Consider the following 12,410-nt stretch of genomic DNA (forward strand, 5'->3'; position numbering starts at 1 on the left):
TTGAAAAAAAAAAAAAAAAAGATTGTTTTTTTCCAAAATAAAAATGAAATGAAAAAACAGGATAAATTGTTTTTTGTCCAGAAAACTGAAAGGGGAAAAAAAGGAAAAGGACTGAATCTGATGATTTGAACCAGGACTTGGAACCAGGGGAACCAGGACTAGGACTGAATCCAATGACCAGGACTGAACCAGACTTGAAAACTGGACTGAACCAGGACTGAACCACCAGGACTGAACCAGGACAGGACCAGGACTGAACCAGACCAGACTGAGACCAGACCTGAACCAGACTGAACTGAACCAGGACCAGAGACTGGACCAGGACTGACTTGGGAATGAGACTTGAACCAGGACTGAACCAGGACTGACCAGGAACACTGTGAACCGGGACCAAACTGGGAACCCAGGACTTAAAAGAACCGGGACTGGACTGACCCAGGGACGGGACTGAGACCGGACCGGGACCGGGACCAGACCGTGATTAAGACTGGGACTGAGACCGGGACTGAGACCTGGACCAGACCAAGACTGAAAACGGTTTAGTCCTCGTTCAGTCCTGGTTTAGTCCGTTATCCGTTTTTTCCATTATTCATTTAAACACAAAATCGAAAACTGAAAAAAATTAATCATTATCCATTTTTTTCATTTTGGTTTTGGAGACAAATAATGAAGAAAATATTATTATTATTATATATTTTTTTGGTTTTATATTGAAAAACGAATGAACGAAGGACATTAGCACCGAACTGGCAAAATTTGCTACATGCTGCATCTGCTACCATTTCAGTGGGCTACAAAGAGACAGACAGTGTCACCGGGTCTGTCAGATTTCAGTTAATTAACTAGTTCCCCCCCAAAGCATGTGGACGGCATCTGTGTGTGTCTGTGTTGTCTGTGGAAGTTAACCGAACCGAACATTAGGCTGCAGGAATAGAGGGAGATTGAATTAACACTAGTGGAAGTTGAATTAACATTCAGTTGTTTACACTAGTGGAAGTGTAAAATAGTGAACACTATGGAAGTGAATTTTAACATAAGTTGTTCAGTGGAACTTAGGAAGTTAACACTAGTGGAAGTTAAATTAACACTAGTGGAAGAATTAACACTAGTTTGAATTAACAATGGGGAGTGGAAGTTAAACACTAGTGGAAGTTTAACACTAACACTAGTGGAAGTTGAATTTAACACTACAAGTAACTAGTGGGAAAACTAACAACACTAGTGGAAGTTGAATTTAACACTAGTGGAAGCAATTTTAACACTTTCACTAGTGAAGTTTAATTAACAATGGAAGTTGAATTAAAACAAAAAAGTAACACTAGTGGAAGTTAACACTAGGGAAGACTTTGAATTAAACACCAGTGGAAGTTAAATTCACTTCAACCATATCAACTCTGGCAAAATAACCCCAACTTGAACTCCCATTTAACTTTCAAATAGTTAAAATAACACTTTTTTGTGGTAAAAAAACAACTGTGAAATCGTTTACCTTGAACTTTTAGCCCTCCAGTTTTTGCTGTGTACTTACTTCATTCTTCAGTTCTATTTTCTTAATGGGTGATATACGTAGGATTCAGCAACAGAAGTAATTTTGGTACAAAAGAAAAAAAAAAGAATCTCTCGTGTGATCTGCAGCTGTCCGCAGGAGGTGCCAACAACTTCACAGCTCTAATGCGGTGACGTTTATGTTGACGTCAGCACCAGTTTTCTAACACTGACATCAGCTGTTTTTTGTTTTTTTGTTTTTTTTTTCCCAATGGACACTGGAGTATGTGTGCGTGGAACATAAGGACCCCATTTGTGTGTGCTTGTACCTTCCAAAAATCCAAATGGAAAAGGAAGTGTGCAGGATCATAGAGCAGGAGATAATGGAGGTGTTAATTCAGCTACTGTGCAGTATTTTAGTTATCTTCTTTGCTGTTTTAAATCTGACTTCACTGTCTAAATATTCAACTCAGTTACTTCATCTGCAGCAGTTCCTCTCAGGACTCGGCTGAAATTGCATGTCAAACTGAAAATCAAATGTGTAAATGCCCAAAGGTTCATAGTGAAACAGGATCATGGATGAGGTCCAGAGTGTCCAGACTGATGATTAAAAATGTGACAATTTTTACAAGAGATTTTTTTTTTTTTTTTTTCCATGTGGTCACCAACTAATCTCATTTGCCTGCAAGGTACACTGTGTAACTTTTTGGTTGGGGCTCCGTCACCTGCTTGTTTCTGTGGATGTGTCATTACTGTATTTTCTGGAGTATTGAGCACACCTGAATATAAACCACAACTAAAAAAAAAAAAAAAAAAAATAATTGTACATATATAGGCTGCACCTGAATATAAGCCGCAGGTGTCCACGTCTTCAAGAACGTTTTCAAGTTCAGGCCGTCTGCTTTTATCGCCTCTGAAAGTTTATGTCGTCTTTTTGTGTTGAGTCAGTTCGTCATGCTGCCGTCGCCAAAATCTCACCATCAACTCACTGAAGTCGAGCTCACGTACAGCAGGTCTGTGTCCTTCTTCATACATCAGTCACCTTTAACTTAAAAGCTGCATCATCTGCTTTTCTTTGTGTGTTTTCCATGAGGAGGTGTGGGCATGAAGCGCAAAATAACCCTTCAAAACACAATCAAACGAGCATCTTCCTCAGCACATCACCTCGTCTCTCCCCGCGATCTACTGCTCATGTCTCCTGCAGAAAGAGCCTCTGTCCTGTCTGTATCGTGTCAGTGTCTTGGAGGATTTCAGCAGATTTCAGACTCTCTCGGGGGCGGGGTTAGTTCTGTCAATCAGGTACGAGTGGATGTCCGACTACTGAAGTTTGAGACATTTCTTCTCGTCATTTACACAGAAGGGTAAAGATGTATCCCCCTCACTAATGTTCATTTAGCATCATAACTTATTTGATTGCGCGGCGATAAACTGTTTGAGTGCTCTGACAATATCTCGAGCTTGTGTAGCAGCTTCATGTGAACCCTAGATCCATGCGTAACCGCACAGACAGCAGCGTTTTCTGCACTCAGGCTGCGTGTCCGTAAATATGAATGGACCATGTGCTAAACAAAGAATCCGTCCATATCTTCGCCGCATCGTTTTATTAGCCGCAGGGTTCAAACTGTGAGAAAAAAGTTGCGGCTTATAGTCCAGAATTTATAGTATTCTGTCTGGGATGTTGCACAGTATGACATTAAACAGCTTTACCTTACATTTATTCGATTACAGGCCTGGTTTGGTCAGAAAAGTTACACAATGCACCTTTAACACAAACAAAACATGAGAAAACTGCATTAGACTTCTCTTCTAACATTTTATAAGACAAAGAATACACAAAGAATATGTGTATTTGTCTTTCAAAGGTCACTCAACGTGTATTTTCTTTAATCTGGGTAAGATCTACATACGTCGTAACTATGGAAATTGAGAATAACGCAATTTTTTTAGGCTTTTTAGTAGAAACACTATTGTTCTAATTCCCCGTCGCTCTGCACCTTGTGAGAAAGCAGAGCCGCCTTTGGGCAGCCAGAGTCCCTGTCACTCACAGTAATATTTGATTAAGCAGGAGATGGTTTAACCTTCGCTCGGCTGGGAGAGACGGGAGAAACCAAACGAGAAATGGGGTTGGAGACTGGATGGACTGGTGTTGTAAAGGATGTGTGTACACTACAGAAGGTCAGAAGGTTTGGACAGACCTTTTCATTTATGTTTCTTCTTTATTTTAATGATTATTTACATTGGAGATTCTCAGTGAAGGTGTCAAAAGTATGAATGGACAAATATGGAATGTAGCAAACAGAAAAAAACTCAAAATAACGTAGAACTTGTTTTAGATTAAAAAAAAAAAAAAAATAGTCATACTTTGCTTTGATCACTGCTTTGCACTTTTGGCATTTCTTGACCCTGACATGGCACAGCTGTGAAGTGAAAAACCATTTCAGGGACTCCATTTTGAAGCTTATTGAGAGAAGGCCGAGGGTTTGCAGCGCTGGGTGGATACTTTGAGGATTTGGATATACATTTTTTTAAATTATATTTAGGGTTGGTATTAGGGGTGTGCAAAAATATCGGAATATCGATATATCGTATTGTATAATGTGATGATACAGTATCGATATCATGGGCTACTGTATCGATATATCACCAAGAGTATTTTTACGTGTGTTTTACTAAATTATTTTGTTACAGAGCTACAGTTTCGTTGCTTGTGGAGTGAAAGGAAACTCATTTATGTGACACATTTGATATTTTGACACTGTTTTGATGATTAAAATGTTGGTGATTCATATGAATTTTGCACAAGAAGTGGTTTAACAAGGACTTTTAGTATCACAGCCATGATTTAGCCTTTATTTTTTACTGAACTGTATCGAATCGATTTGAAATATATCATATCGAATCGAAAGTGCACTGTATCGAGATATGTAATCTCAATTAATGGCATAACAATATTTGCCCCAAAAGCACACATTTATTTTATGTAAATTAATTTTAGGATGACTTCATTAAATAATACACACAGACAGGAACCACTGGGCCAAAGCATGTATGATAAAAATGTATACAGTATTTTTTAGACTATAAGGTGCACTGGATTATAAAGTGCAATATTAATAGTGTTGAGTTCTTTCATCTATTTTCATACATAAATTGCACCGGATTATAAGGTGCATTAAGCGAAACAAACTGACGACACTTGAGACTGATCCTTAGCCCAGGCGTCCACGATCCATCGACAGATCGTGGTGTAATTCACGCGGTGTTGCCTCCCAGTCTTGGTGAATGTGAATGTGAGTGGATAACTTAAGTTTGTTTTTTTATTTCCTACGAGGACGACTCAAATATACGTAAAGTAATATTGTGTGTGTGTGTTTAGTTAAGCTTTGTGCACATTTGTTCATGTTTTACAGCGGTGCGGCTTCATAGTTTACCAAAGTCGTACTAAAACATTTTGTCAGATTTTTGAGCGCTGTGTACCACATAAAATCAGTTTGAGGTCAGCAAGCACAACCAGAATTAATACATAAGGTGCACTGTCGATTTTTGAGAAAATTAAAGGATTTTAAGTGCGCTTTATAGTTGGAAAAATAGGGTAGATTTTGAACTGCTGCTGTCGGACTTATATCATTGCCTTTGCATCGCGGCGTCTGTCTGGCTTTTCTCTACAGTCCCCGCAATTCAATTCAAATAGATTTTTCTTTTTTTACCTTATAGCCGATACATACGACACCAGTGGTCAGCCGGCCACAGTGACCTTCTCCCTCGCTTCACTGTAAAACCAACAGAAAATGAAATGAATTGACGCGGCGTATTGCAATTTTATCCTCGCTGGACATTTTCAGGACGATCCATCATCGTAATCCTGTCTATCAAATGTAAGGTTGAAACAGAACTGACTGACAAGTAGTTACGGGCAAGCAGATGAGATTTGAAGTGGTTTTAGCCTGTTTTTATAAATGCCATAGTAGATTTCTCCAGCGAAAGGTCTAGTGATAGCCAGCGTATACTGGAATATGACTTTCTGAAGCTTTGGCCCTCGCTCGGAGCTAACCCTGCCATGGATTTTTACTGTGCGCTGCAGATTGAATGACCTTTCTTTTTATTATATGTCAGCCGTAGATGAAGCCAAGTGAAAGGTTTACTCTAACCAGCCGATGCGCTTCGTAACTCCAATTTGCCCAAGTGATCAAGGACGCGCGGCCCAACATGAGCCCGCCCTCGTCTCTGAATCGCAGACTGTATATATATAGAAACGGACAGAGCTAACCTTCCAGCCGCCGCGTTCTAAAGAGGAAATGAGCACGGGGGGCGCTTCGGGTTCCATCGGCTCGTTTCCAGTTGACTTAACGTTGAAAAATCGTCAGTTCTGTCTCTGTAACCGCTGCTGTGAGCCTTTTTATTTTGGTCTTAAAGGTTTTACATTACGCAAAATTGACTCTTGTGAGCTTTAAGACGTGTTATAAAGTTGTTACCTCCTCAAAAACAGAAAAGGAGTTGTGTTTTGCTTCGTTCACACATGTTTGAGTCCTCCAAAGCTCAAAATGCTCTGTTCCACCTTGTGATGTCATGTCGTGGTTGCTTTCAAAATGTTCGTATTAACCCACGCTACATGTTCTGATGTTTTTATAACTTATATATTATTTTGATCATAAATAAATTCCTATTTCTAATATGGAACTCAACTTCAAATTTGTCCCTCTAACTTCCAGCCTCAGTGAGCTTCATTTGACTGCAGCCGAACGCTATGGGTGACAATGAAAACAAATGTGTAATACCACGCACTCTATTCAGCTCCCAGGACACATACGGCTCTTTGGTTGACTGTAACTGGCTCTTTTAAGATCATTTGGAATTACAAAATAAACATATTTTATCATTTTACATCACGCATGGACTAAAACGCCATTGCTTTTATTTTAGAGGTGTTTTTTTAACTTACATTTTTTGTAACACATCCTCACGTTCAGTGTTGGGGAGTAACAGATTACATGTACCGGAGTTACGTAATCAGAGTACAAATTATGAGTAACTTATTCAGTTACAGTTACTGTTTCAGTGAGTGGTAATTGGATTACAGTTACATTGTTGAAATAAATGGATTACAGGCTGGTATTTTACTGTTTTCACATTTTGGGCTAAATCCCCCTTCTTTTTTTTTTCTCAGTAATTCCACTCATTGCCGAAAACTAAACCAGGTCTAAACTAGAGCTAAACTAGATCTAAACCAGGACTAAACCAGGACTAAAACAGGACTAAACCAGGACTAAACTAGGACTAAAACCAGGTCTAAACTAAATCTCAAACTAGATCTAAACCAGGACTAAAACAGGACTAAAAACAGGACTAAACCAGGACTAAACTAGGACTAAAACCAGGTCTAAACTAAATCTAAACTAGATCTAAACCAGGATTAAACCACGACTAAAACCAGGTCGTAAACAGGACTAAAACAGGACTAAGCCAGGACTAAAACAGGACTAAAACAGGTCTAAACCAGGTCTAAACCAGGTCTTGAACAGGACTAAAACAGGACTAAACCAGGACTAAAACCAGGTCTAAACTAGATCTAAACCAGATCTAAACCAGGACTAAACCAGGATTTAACAGGATTTAACAGTACTAAACTATTAATAATATTTTTAATACGGTTAAGTAAACAAAGCATCTTATGTTACGATATCCGAGTCTTTGCTTCTCTACAGCAAATCAAGTAATCCAAAGTATTCAGATTACGTTACTCACTTTAAGTTATTTAATGGATTAAGTTACAAACTACATTTTGGGGTATGTAATCTGTAATCTGCAGGGGAATACATTTTAAAAGTCACCTTCCCAACACTGCTCACGTTTTCATTGCTCAGTCATAACATAAACTCTTACCAGTCTGACAAGTGCATCAACACAATCCTATTTACTGTCTTGTTGTTGTTGTTTTTATTGTTGTGTGTGTTTTTTTTTATTAAAGAAACAGAATTAATGAATTGAGTTAAGCGTTTTGGCCCGGCCGTCAGCAATATTTTCTGTTTCTCATGTTTGCGTCTCAGAGTGGACAGTGTGTATTGTTCCTATTGCTGACTAATTGCATTGTTTAATTTATTTCTGTGAATCAATCTAGTTGTTTAGCTTTCATCTGGTGGGGAACATATCATCAAATATAAACAGATATTGGTTGATTGAGACATTTTGCTTTTCAACTTTTAACTCTTTAGCTCAAATTTAAGTGTGAATTTTACAGAGAAGGCGAAAATGTGTAGGCAATCCAAATAAAAAAAAATATTGTTTTGTGGGTTTAACGTCTCCGTGCATTGTCCCTTCAAATAAAGACTAAACTAAACTCCCTTCGTCCACGTCTTTTTACCGTCTTTGTCAACATGAGCCCCTCCTCCGAATGTTTCCGAATCCATGATGCCGTCTCTCCGGGTGGACGTCTTCCTCACACTCGCGCTGCTGCCAACTGGTGAATGTGTTCGACTCAGTGATTGTGTGTTAGGACGTGTGTGTGTGTGTGTGTGTGTGCGTGCGTGTGTCCGTTTTCCAGATCTGTGGCCAGCGCCGAGGGAGAGGGCCCATATTTCCTCTGGGCTCTTTGACAGCGCAGAGAAGTGACTAACAGTCTGGATGCGTTATGGTGTTACCCAAAGAGGCCAGCAGAGATAATCTAGATCCTTCGAAGAAATAAACAAGAAATATATTGTGTATTTTGTACTACAGGTCGGTATTCAGTGTAAATTTAGGGCTATGGTCATATATTACGCAAAATTTTGAGCTTTTAGACGTGTTAGAATGTTGTTTTCTCGTCAAAAACGGACCTGGAGTTGTGTTTTGTTTCATTCGCACACGTTTGCGTAATCTTTTTATTAGTCTGTCTACATCTTTTAAACTCAAAATGATCTAATATGGAATAAGACAAGATAAATTTACTGCATAAGAGTCTGAGTATCATTAAATCATAAAAACAATAAAATGGGAAAACAGTTTGTTATTTCGTTTTTCTCTTTTAGTGTCAAACAAAAAACAGATTTGATTTTGAATACTATTTCCAATATTTAATTTAACGTTTATTTCAAGTAACACTAGTCAACAGTCACGGTGCCTATTTTAATTTTGATATTTTATTCTCTCTGGTTTATTTGCCCCGGACGTTCTGCTGCTAGAAGGACTCACCTGAAAAATCGTTTTTGTGTTTAAACATTCGTGTCTTAGAAAGTCATTTTTGAACTCCATGACGGGAAACAGAAAGTGAGGCGATAAACTTTGTTGACTCCATAGAACTGTAATAAAAATTATTTAGAATTTTTAAAAAAAGGCACCAAGAATGTTTTTTGGTCCCTGTACCATTGGTTCTTTTGCATTTCAATTAAGAATGAAAAACAATAAATGGGAAAACTGTTTGTTATTTGATTTTTCCATTTTAGTGTCAAACAAAAAACAAAATTCGACATCTGTTTCCAGTATTAAATTTTAAGTTTATTTCAAATAACAGCAATCAAAAAAACTGTCTCGGTGCCTATTTCTGTTTTGATATTTTATTCTCTCTGGTTTATTTTTCTCAGAAGTTCTACTGCTCTGCATCGATTATGAATTCAGTGTCATCTGAACAAAGGAGACGACACTCAGTCTCGTCCATTCGTGCTTTTACTCATATGGCTTATATTTGTTTTTTTTGCTTTTTTTAAACTTTGCTTCACATGAACTATTTTTAGTAAAGACTCATATTTAGAATGAAGCGCTGGTTCAATAACTCAAAGGGTACATAAGTCTTATACCATTAATAATAATTACTCAAGTCCTGAGATTTGTAATTTATGATTTAAATCAGTGGTGTCAAACTCATTTTGGTCCAGGGGTCGTATCCAAAAGACTTTGATCCGAAAGAGGCCGGATCAGAAAACTCATGTCATATAAACCCCAAAAATAACAATAAGTTCAAATATTTGTGCAGAGAAACACAAATCTATTACAGAAATCTTTTTTAATTGATGAACTCTTTCTTTTACAAAATATTATAATATTATGAACAACCTGAAACTTGAAACCTAAAAAATGCAATTTCAACACAATGTTTTAACATGAACTTGTATGCAAATAGGATTAAGTCAGTTTTTCTTGTAAAATCCTGCACTCGGCTCCACTTTTCTCATTTTTGACATTTTGTTGATGAGGGTGTCACGGTCAACAGTCAAAACGATCGTCCTTTAAGAGCGTTTGGAAAGAGACAAGTCTTCATTTGTGCTGCTCTGGTGGGAGGGGCCACGTACAGAGACGCTGGAGACGCTGCTGTGATAAACACCACAGAAAATTAACAAGATTTTAATGGAAAATATAATTCAAATATTTTAGTAGAAAATCAGCCGAGGGCCCGATTAAAGGTCTTGGAGGGCCGGATCTGGCCCCCGGGCCTTATGTTTAACACCTGTGATTTAAATTAACATTGTTTCCATTGTAAAATTCTGCTTTTTCTTTTGTTACTAATGAGATTTAATGTTAGGACGTCACTGATCCAACTTTGAATTGTTGAGGTTCATGTTTTTAAATTTGAGCATTTACACCTTGTTGTGATACTTTCTGTAAAAGGCGTTTTATGTGCAGTTTCAGTGAAAATGCTGCTTGTTTGTGTTTATCAGTAGAAATCTCACACTTTAGTCACATTTAGTTGACACTGAATTCACACATGGCACAGAACTTCCGGAGCAAATAAACCCAAGTGAATAAAATAGCAAAATAAACTAAGCATTGGAAATAGAGATCGAAATCTGGTTTTTGTTTGACACTAAAATGGAAAACTGAAATAAACCGTTTTCCCCATTTTTGTTTTTCGTTCTTAATTGAAATTCAAAAGAACGAATGGTACGTGGACTCTGCTAGAAGCATTTACCTGAAAAATCGTTTCCTCTTCTTTTATAGCGATGCTTTTACTTGTGTGTCTTAGAAAGTCGTTGTTGAACTCCATGATGAGAAACAGACAGTGAGGTGATAAATTTTTGTTGACACCATAGAACTATAATAAAATTAGTTTTATTAACAAGTATAGATTCATCATTGACACTGAATTCACATGCGGCACAGTGAGCAGCAGAAATTCCAGGGCAAATAAACCGAAGAGAATAAAATATCTAAATGAAAATTGGCTCTGAGACTGTTTTATGATTGATGTTATTTGAAATAAACTTTAAATTAAATATCGGAAATAGAGGTTGAAATCTGTTTGTTTGTTTGACACTAAAACGGAAAAACAAAAATAGCAAACAGTTTTTCCATTTTATTGTTTTTCGTTCTTAATTGAAAATCAAAAAAACGAATGGTACACGGAACCATAAGACTCGTTTGCTTTCAGTTATGATTAATGGCTTTTCATTTACAGTAAAAAAGTATTATTATTTCTTTCCAAATCACTAAGGTTTCCCAAATCATTCCTGTAGATCTTTAATCCTCCAAAGGTTTTGGTATCGCGTGTGGGGGAACCAGGCTGGACCTGCTCCAGGGCCGGGTCAGAGACTGGCCGGGGGCTGATGCGCTGGCCTAATACTGTCTGACTGTTGGCCTCGCGCGTTAATAGGACGACATGCACTGCGGGCTCCCCCATGGCGGGCTCTCCTCCGTCTCGTCTCCGGGCTGCATCACGTTATGACAGACAGAGAGCCGTCACTTACCAGCTGCAAATGTTTCCAGGCACTTCCTCCAATTGACAAGAGGGGTACAGTACAGATTGGCAGGTGTACGTGGGTGGAATAGGCCGTATAATGAACTGGATTAAGTGAGTTTGACGTCACCCACAGTGTTCAGCTCCAGTCAAATGAGGCTCATCGAGGCTTGCAGTTATAGTGATGAATTGAAGTGGATTTTCACATGAGGAATAGGAGGTTATTTACAGGCAAAATAGCAAAATAAAAAACACCAGGATCATGTAGAGTGAGTTAATACGAAACATTTTAAGACCAAATTGAGGAGCTTGACTACAGCAGAGACGTGACAATTTTTTGGTAATAATTTGTAAATGTTTAGACTTAGACTTAATCCACAAGGGAAATTATTTGGACACAGAAGCCCTCACTTTACAATATAATATAATAATAACAAAGAGTAAAAAAGTATATATGGTACTGAATTATAAATAAGTAGCAAAAAAGATAACAAGAGACTGGTCTCAAATGAAACATTATAATAATTAATTATTAATGATATAAATGTATGTGTACAAGTCAAAATACAATATAAAATCTTATGATATGATGATTGACAGGACATAGGTTATCTGTTACATAACGGTGAGTTGTTGTACAGTTGTAGGGAGTATTATCTGTTACATAAGGGTGAGTCGTTGTACAGTTGTAGGGAGTATTATCTGTTACATAAGGTGAGTTGTTGTACAGTTGTAGGGAGTATTATCTGTTACATAAGGGTGAGTTGTTGTACAGTTGTAGGGAGTATTATCTGTTACATAAGGGTGAGTTGTTGTACAGTTGTAGGGAGTATTATCTGTTACATAAGGGTGAGTTGTTGTACAGTTGTAGGGAGTATTATCTGTTACATAAGGGTGAGTTGTTGTACAGTTGTAGGGAGTATTATCTGTTACATAAGGGTGAGTTGTTGTACAGTTGTAGGGAGTATTATCTGTTACATAAGGGTGAGTTGTTGTACAGTTGTAGGGAGTATTATCTGTTACATAAGGGTGAGTTGTTGTACAGTTGTAGGGAGTATTATCTGTTACATAAGGGTGAGTTGTTGTACAGTTGTAGGGAGTATTATCTGTTACATAAGGGTGAGTTGTTGTACAGTTGTAGGGAGTATTATCTGTTACATAAGGGTGAGTTGTTGTACAGTTGTAGGGAGTATTATCTGTTACATAAGGGTGAGTTGTTGTACAGTTGTAGGGAGTATTATCTGTTACATAAGGGTGAGTTGTTGTACAGTTGTAGGGAGTATTA

At 37.8% G+C, this 12,410-nt stretch overlaps 1 protein-coding gene across 1 annotated transcript in view; it reads left to right on the top strand.

Annotated features, from left to right (window-relative positions):
* hipk2 (homeodomain interacting protein kinase 2) overlaps positions 1–12,410 on the top strand; it is a 461,145-nt gene that overhangs the window by 192,671 nt on the left and 256,064 nt on the right. The window lies entirely within an intron of this gene.

The sequence above is a fragment of the Boleophthalmus pectinirostris genome, unplaced genomic scaffold (assembly GCF_026225935.1).
Source record: "Boleophthalmus pectinirostris isolate CB_2022bp ecotype Guang Dong unplaced genomic scaffold, ASM2622593v1 HiC_scaffold_2, whole genome shotgun sequence".
Classification (NCBI taxonomy): Eukaryota; Metazoa; Chordata; class Actinopteri; order Gobiiformes; family Gobiidae; genus Boleophthalmus; species Boleophthalmus pectinirostris.